Here is an 8,724-nt window from a genome sequence, read left to right as displayed (position 1 = left end):
GGCCTTGGCAGAGTCTGTGGCTCCAGGGACGTTCCCTCGGCCACTAGAGCCGGCCCCGCCTACCCTCCCACCTGGGGGGTGTCCTCACACACAGATACCCCTGCATCCTCATGCACAAGTCAGTCAGGAAGCCCCACTAAAGGCAGAGGGAAACACCCACCATGACACCTAAGGCACCTGCCCTGCAGGCCCCGCCCCCTCTCTTAACCTGTGTTAAGTGCGGCCTACTGTGTTCCTAACGATGGGATGTGGAGGCAGCATGTGAGGGCAGGGGCCTCCGGAGCCCATGGGTTGCATGGGGGCCTGGTTTCCATTCGGGAAGGCTGCAGGAAGGTCACCCCCAGGCCAGGGCAGGGACTGTGGGAAGCTCAGACACCCCCGAGGCCTGAGCCCCGACAGGCTGGGGTGCTGAGAGCAGACGGCAGAATGTGCTCTATGTGTCTTTCTGCTGTCACTTCGGGGCACCTGGGGGACCCTCTGTGGGCTGTGTCTGAAACAGCCCAGGTACAGGGTCTTGTGTCCCGCTGTATCCACTGTAGGCTTCTCGAGAAGTCGCTTGTCTTGAAGTTGAAGTGTGGCCGAGAAGAGAGGCCGCTGGACACTGTCCTCTGGGAAATGTTGCTGACACCAGTTCCAGGACCGTGAAGGGTGGGGGAGAGGATGGCAAGGAGCACGTGTGAGTCTGGCTGAGTCCAAGGGGCACCTCTGACCCTCACCTGCCCCGGCTAGAAGTAGGGCACAGAAGTGGGTTGCCCAAGCCGAGGATTCTGGAGTCACACCAAAGAAAAAGCCACAAACTCCTGGCAGGGCTGCAGGTAGAGGGAGCGGCACCCGGGGCATGGGAGATTTCAGGAGTGTGGGAGGCTCTCAGCACATACCTGACCAGGTCACTTCTAACAGGTCACCTCATCTGGACCCTAGAAGGAACAGTCAGAGATGACCCACCTCACACCCTGACACTCTCAGGATCTGTCTGTAATAGAGATCCTTCCACAGAGCCCGGGGCCAGACAGGTGCTCCAGAACTCAGGATTCCTTAGATTTTCGGGATAAACAGCACATGTCCTGTGTCAAGGAACACCTAGCATTGGATCTGGGGCAACACCTGTGATTAAACGTTGCTATGGGCTGAATTGTGTCCACCCCAATATGTGTGTTCAAGTCCTAACCCCCCAGGACCTTAGAATATGGCTGTATTTGGAGATGGGATATTTAAAAAGTTTATTAAAGTAAAATGAGGTCGTGTGGGTGGGCTCTAATCCAACCCTTATTTTATTATTTTTTTAATTTTTTAAGTTCATTTATTTATTTCGAGAGAGAGAGAGCAAGCAGGAGAGGGGGAGAGAGAGAGAGAGAGAGAATATCCCAAGCAGGCTTCACAACTGTCAGTGCAGATCCCAATGCGGGGCTCGATCCCATGAACCATGAGATCATGACCTCAGCCGAAACCAAGAGTCGGACATGTAACTGACTGAGCCACCCAGATGCCCCTAATTTTACCGGGATATTATAGTTACACAGTATGGTTTATGTCTCTGTGTGGTAGATACGTGTAGAGATTTTTAGGCACCAAAAAGTTTTGGGAGATCCTAGCAAAATTTGTCAAAAATACCCAAGATCTGTGTTTTCAGGAGCAGATGGGACTAACAGATTATGGCCATTGTTCTTGAGCAGGTTGTGGCAGTGTTCATTGTTCACGACAGCTATGAATTGTAAGCAACCCAGAGATCCATCCACAGCAGCGTGGAAAAATAGAGAGTGCAGTGGGTCTCCAAGTGTGGTCCCAGGACCAATAATACCAGCATCACTTGGGAAGCTGTTAGAAACACAAATTATCAGGTCCTACCTCGGACCAAACAAATCAGAAACTCTAGAGTGGGCCCAGCAATATGGGTTTTAACAAATTTTCAAGGTTATTGTGATGCATGCTCAAATTTGAGAACCACTGCCAAAGGGCAATCAAAATGAGTGAACTATATTTGCAGATTACATGATACTATACATAGGAAACCCTAAGGATTCTCCCAAAAAAACTACTAGAACAGATCATTGAATTCAGTAAAGTTGCAGGACACAAAAATCAACGTTCAGAAATCTTGTTGCATTTCTATGAGCTAAAAACGAAGCAGCAGAAAGAGAACTTAAGAAAACAATCCCACTTACAATTATACCAAAAATAATAAAACACCCAGGAATAAGCTTAACCAAAGAAGTGAAAGACCTGTATTCTGAAAACTGCAAAACAGTAATGAAAGAAATTGAAGATGACACAAAGAAATGGAAAGATGTTCCATGTTCATGGATTGGAAGAACAAATATTCTTAAAATGTCTATACTACCCAAAGCAATCTACACATTCCATGTAATCCCTATCAAAATGCCAACAGCATTTTTCAATGAACAATCCTAAAATTTGTATGGGAACCACAAAAGACCTCAAATAGCCAAAGCAATCTTGAAAAAGAAAAACAAAACTGGAGGCGGCACAATTCCAGACCTCAGTTTATACCGCAAAGCTGTAGTGATCAAATCAGAATGATCCTGGCACAAAAATAAACATATAGATCAATACAACAGAATAGAAATCCCAGAAATAAACCCAAAATTATACAGTCAATTGGTATTTAACAAAGGAGGAAAGACTATATCATGGGAAAAAGACAGTCTCTTCAACAAATAGTGTTGGGAAAACCAGACAATCACATGCAAAAGAATGAAACTGGACCACTTTCTTATGCCATGGACAAAAATAAACTCAAAATGGATTAAGGACCTAAATATGAGACCTGAAACGATAAAAATCCTAGAGGAGAGCAGTGATTTCTCTGACATCGGCTGTAGCAACATTTTTCTAGGTATGTCTTCTGAGGCAAGGGAAATAAAAGCAAAAATAAACTGTTGAGACTACACCAAAATAAAAAGCTTCTGCACAGCAAAGGAAACAATCAACAAACCAAAAGATAACCTACTGAATGGGAGAAGATATTTGCAAATGACATACCTGATAAGGATTAGTATCCAAAAATATATAAAGAATTTATAAAACTCAACACCCAAGAAACAAATAATCCAATTTAAAAATGGGCAAAAGACATGAACAGACATTTCTCTAAGACCTACAGATGGCCAACGGACACATGAAAAGATGCTCAACATTACTTATCATCAGGGAAATGCAAATCAAAACTATGATGAGATATCACCTCACACCTGTCAGAACGGCTAAAATCAACAACACAAGAAACAACAGCGTTGGCAAGGATGCAGAGAAAGGGAAACCCTCTCGCACCGTTGGTGGGAATGCATACTGGTGCAGCCATTCAGGAGAACATTGTAGAAATTCCTCACAAAGTTAAAAATAGAACTCTATGACCCAGCAATCACACTACTGGGTATTTATCTACAAACTACAAAATCACTAATTCAAAGGGATACATGCACCCCGATGTTTATTGCAGCATTATTCATTATTTACAATAGCCAAATGACAGAAGCAGCCTAAGTGTCCATCAATAGATGAGTGGATAAAGAAGATGTCACACACACACACACACACACACACACACACACACACACAGTGGAATAGTACTTAGCCATAAAAAAAGAATGAAATCTTGCCAGTTACAATGACATGAACGGAGCTAGAGAGTATTATGCTAAGCAAAATTAGGCAGGCAGAGAAAGATAAGTACCATATGATTTCACTCATATGTGGAATTTAAGAAAACTAACAAAGGAAAAAGAGAGAGAGAGAGAAACCAAGAAACAGACTCTGGTTACCAGAGGGGAGGTGGGTGAGGCGACGGGTGAAATAGGTGATGCGAATCAAGAATGAGCACTTGATGATGTATAGAACTGTTGACTCACGATCCTGTGCCCTTGAAACCAATATCACACTGAATGTTAACTATACTGGAATTAAAATTTTAAACTTAATCGGAGCGCCTGGGTGGCTCAGTCGGTTGAGCGTCCAACTTCGGCTCAGGTCATGATCTCGAGGTCTGTGGGTTCAAGCCCCACGTCGGGCTCTGTGCTGACAGCTCGGAGTCTGGAGCCTGGTTCTGATTCTGTATCTCCCTCTCTCTCTCCCCTCCCCTACTCGTGTTCTGTCTCTCCGTCTCTCAAGAAGAAATAAGCATTAAAAAAAGAAGAAGAAAATTTTAAAACTTAATTAAAAACTGAGTGAACTATACCTACTTGCATCAGCACAGATGAGCCTCACATATATAAAATATTGAGTTAAAAAATCAAGAGACAGGGGCGCCTGGGTGGCTCAGTCGGTTAAGCAACTGACTTCCGCTCAGGTCATGATCTCACAGTTCATGGATTCGAGCCCCGCATTGGGCTCTGTGCTGACAGCTCGGAGCCTGGAGCCTGCTTCGGATTCCGTGTCTCCCTCTCTCCCTGCCCCTCCCCCGCTCACACTCTGTCTCTCTGTCTCTCTGTCTCTCTGTCTCTCAAAAATAAACATTTAAAAAATAACAAAAAATGTAAAAATTAAAAACAAAATATGGTGAGGAGAGGCTCCCATTGGCCAAAGCTGGGGTCATTTCATCACTAAAAAGAACAGGGACTGGGACACCTGAGTGGCTCAGTCAGTTAAGCTTCCGACTTCAGCTCAGGTCATAATCTCACGATTCGTGGATTCGAGCCCCGCATCGGGCGCTGTGCTGACAGCTCAGAGCCTGGAGCCCTCTTCGGATTCCGTGTCTCTCTCGCTCTGCCCCTCCCCCACTTGTGCTCTGTCTCTCTCTCTCTCTCTCTCTCTTGCTCAAAAATAAATAAAATGTAAAAAAAAAATTTTAAATCAAGAGACAAAGGGATAATTATGATTCCATTTATACAAAGTTCAAAAATGGAGGGGGGGGAACCACTATATTATTTATGATTGCTTTCAGAGCCAATAAGACAATAAAGAAAAGCAAAGAGGGGCATCTGGGTGGTTCAGTCAGTTAACCATCAGACTCTTGATTTTGGCTCAGGTCATGATCTCACTGTTGGTGAGTTCGAGCCCTGCATCCAGCTCAGTGCTGACAGCTTGGAGTTCTAGAAGGGAAAGAAAGAAAGAAAGAAAGAAAGAAAGAAAGAAAGAAAGAAAGAAAGAAAGAAAGAGGGAGGGAGGAAGGAAGGAGAAAGGAAGAAAGGAAGGAAGGGAGAGAGAGAGAGAGAGAGAGAGGGAAGGAGGGATGGAGGGAAGGAGGAATGAAAGAGGGAGGGAGGGAGGAAGGAAAAGAAGGAAGGAAGGAAGGAAGGAAGGAAGGAAGGAAGGAAGGAAGGAAGGAAGAAAGAAATTTTAAGAAAAGCAAAGAAATAGCTAACCAAAAGTCACACAAAGGATGACCTTTGGGGAGGTGGGTAGTAGGAGGACTGAAATGAGAGACGCACCAGAAGTTCTGGAGGTGTTGGTCTGGTTTTACTGCCTCGCCTGGATGTGTATATGTGCATTTCTTTTAAAATTATACATTATGGGGGGCGCCTGGGTGGCTCAGTCGGTTAAGCGTCCGACTTCAGCTCAGGTTATGATCTTGTGGTTCACGGGTTCGAGCCCTGCATCAGCTGTGCTGACAGCTCAGAGCCTGGAGCCCGCTTCGGATTCTGTGTCTCCCTCTCTCTCTGCCCCTCCCCTGCTTGTGCTCTGTCTCTCTCTCTCTCTCTCTCCCTCTTAAAATAAACATAATAAAAATAAAATTTTAAAAATAATAATAAATAAAATAAAACTATACATTATGGTAATTATATATATTATACATAATAATATACACATAATATGTTATGTGTATTTCTTATATAAATATATAGTACGTATATACATATACTGTTATGTTTACAGACACTATTCAAACGTTAACAAGAGAAAATACAAAAACGTGAAAAATAGAAATGTAAAAATGAAAATAAAAATCCAAATTCACACTTTACCTGTAACAGCTCCCCTTACACAACCCAGATCGCACAGCCCTAAGTCCGGGCGGCATGCACAACATGGGGAGGTTGTGGGCTGCGGCAGAGATGGTCGGCTCCACGGGAGCCCGTTCTCCCCATCCGGGCCGTGAACTAGGGTCAGCTGGGAAGTGGTCCACGAGCAGAGACCACGCTTCCCAGCTTCTGTCACATCCCAAGGCAGCATAGGAATCCTCGGCAAGGTAACGAGAGAAATACCATTCGAAACACGCCAGCGGGGCGTGTGAGCGAGAGCCCCCTGGGCCTTCCGGCCCGTCCCAGCCGGCCACACCGTGCAGCCGAGAGCGTGACTCCAGCCACCCTGCATGAAATGGTAGAAGCGACCGGACAGCCCTGCCCAAAGGTCCGAACCACTGTGACGGGTGAATGTGAGGGTCCTAAGCCATTACGTTTGGGGTTGTTTCGAACACAGCCACAGAGAACGGAAAGATATCACTTCTTTGTAAGTCACACTTTTAGGGGCAGCTGGGTGGCCGAGTCGGTTAAGCGTCCGACTCTTGGCTTCAGCTCAGGTCATGATCTCACAGTTCGTGAGTTCGAGCCCCGCGACGGGCTCTGCGTGAACGGTGAGGAGCCTGCTTGGGATTCTCTGTCTCCCCAATTCTCTGCCCCTCCCCCACACTCTCTCTCTCTCTCTCTCTCTCTCTCTCTCTCAAAAACAAATAAATATTTAAAAAATCATACTCCTATCATTACATAACATTCCTTTTTTTCTTTCTGTTTCATGCCTTTGACCTTAAATTCTGCTTTATTCCTTCATTTGTATAGTTTCATTGTGACTTCATCCTGGTTGCAAATAGCACATACCTGGATTTTAGATTTCACCTCCAACCGCCAATTTCTCTTTCATAAACAGTTAGGGTTGTCAAAAGAGAGACGACGACGACGACGGGCCCAGGGCGGAGTCACTTGTGCTAAGCCCCCATCGCCAAATGGAGAAACTTAATTAGTTTCGGCTTCTCCCAGCTGTGGAATCTCAATCCAGTCAATCTGGAATCTCCTGGTCCGCACCAGCGAGGCCATCTGCCTGATAGGTCCCTGCCGTCCCCTAAAGGAAGGTGACCTTGACCCCAAACAGCCCACTCTGCTAGTAACTTCCTTGTCTGGCCCCCTTCTGCCTCCAAAAATCCTTCATTTTGCACGACTCTTCAGAGCTCCTTGCTGCCTGTTGGGATGCTGCCTGACTCATGAATCATCCAATAAAGCCTGTAAGAGCTTCAACATGTACTCAGCTGGATTTCATTTTTAACGGATTGCTTGTGGGCTAGATTAATCATGAATAAATCCATATTTCTTTCATGGAATATCAAAATAACCGTTATACTTCGCCATCACCCAGAGGGCTTTGTCACCTGTGCTCCGTCCTCTTTCTCTCAAACAAGATAAAGCCTGTGAACCATGTTAACATCCCCCCTCTCCCCATCCGTTTCTGACAACCTCAGGCTTCAGTTCAGGTCTCGGAGAAGAAGGCGGTCTGTGCTCCTGTGGGCCAGCAGGGCGTGAGGGACAAAGAGGGAGGAGCGCTGTCGGTCTCAATGTCCTTAGAGGCAGACACCAGCCAGGGTCACCATCTCCCTTAATGCCCCAGGAGGGGTGCAGCTCCAGTGTCCTGAGAGTCCTGCTGTCCTTCTGACTTCTCAGCCAAGCATGAGATGGGATGCGAGAGCAGGAAAGGTAGGTTGCAGGGAGGCCTTCTGCTTCTGGAGTTTTGGTGGATAAGACATTCTAAAATGCTCTTCTGCTGCACCCAGAGGCTGCACAGATTAGAACAAACTTGCCTTTCAAGGCATTGCTGAGCTTGCAAGAATGTACGAGAAATCCCCAAAGGTGGCCAGAAGAGGGGTGAATAATAAAACCAAATGCACGAGCAAAGAGCAAACCCAGACCTACCAAGAGCAGAAATATGGGGGATGAGAAACTATGTCCGGGAGGGGTTGAACCAACCATGCCATTGAAAATCTTCCAACTCGTGCAAAGCTACCAGTTTGTGTATCCTGATTATAGGTGGAAACAGTTAATAAAAATATAAATACAAATTTGGAGAAAGAATTCTGCGAATTTGCAATTATGGGATTGCTCTCAACTATCTGGAGGCTTGTGCCCAACAGACACAACCACAAATCCCTGCTGGAGTAGCTTTCTCAACCCAACCTGTTAGGATTCTCCCAAATTAAGTTCAGTCAGGGGCATCTGAGTGGCTCAGTCGGTTGGGTGTCCGACTTTGCCTCAGGCCATGATCTCACGGTTCCTGAGTTCGAGCCCTGCATCAGGCTCACTGCTGTCAGCACAGAGCCTGCCTTAGATCCTCTGTTCCCCGACCTCAAAAATAAATAAATCTTAAAAAAATGTATGTTATACACATACATGAAAACAAAACACCATGAATGAGTCACAGAAACAAAAAGCAACTCATATTGGAATTATCAAATGAAAAATATAAAATGACTTTTTGTGAAATATTTCAAGAAAGGGAAGGTGACTGAAGAAACAAAAGACTATCAAAATTAGCCAGGCAATGTTAACAACATCCCTGGACTCTACCCACTATACGCCAGCTGTGACAGTGACAGCCAAAAATGTCTCCAGGCGATGCCAATTTGTCCCTGGGGGACAAATCACCTGCACTTGAGAACAGCCTGTTCTGGAACAAGGTACAGGATCAGATACTACAGAAAACAGATCACTGACCAAGCGGCAAAAAACAACATTAACATTTTGAACTAATATGGGATTTTGTCAAATCTAAAAAGCCGTCAATTTTAAG

This window comes from Panthera onca, chromosome B1 (assembly GCF_046562875.1).
Source record: "Panthera onca isolate mPanOnc1 chromosome B1, mPanOnc1 haplotype 2, whole genome shotgun sequence".
Classification (NCBI taxonomy): Eukaryota; Metazoa; Chordata; class Mammalia; order Carnivora; family Felidae; genus Panthera; species Panthera onca.
Note: the sequence above shows the minus strand (reverse complement) of the source record.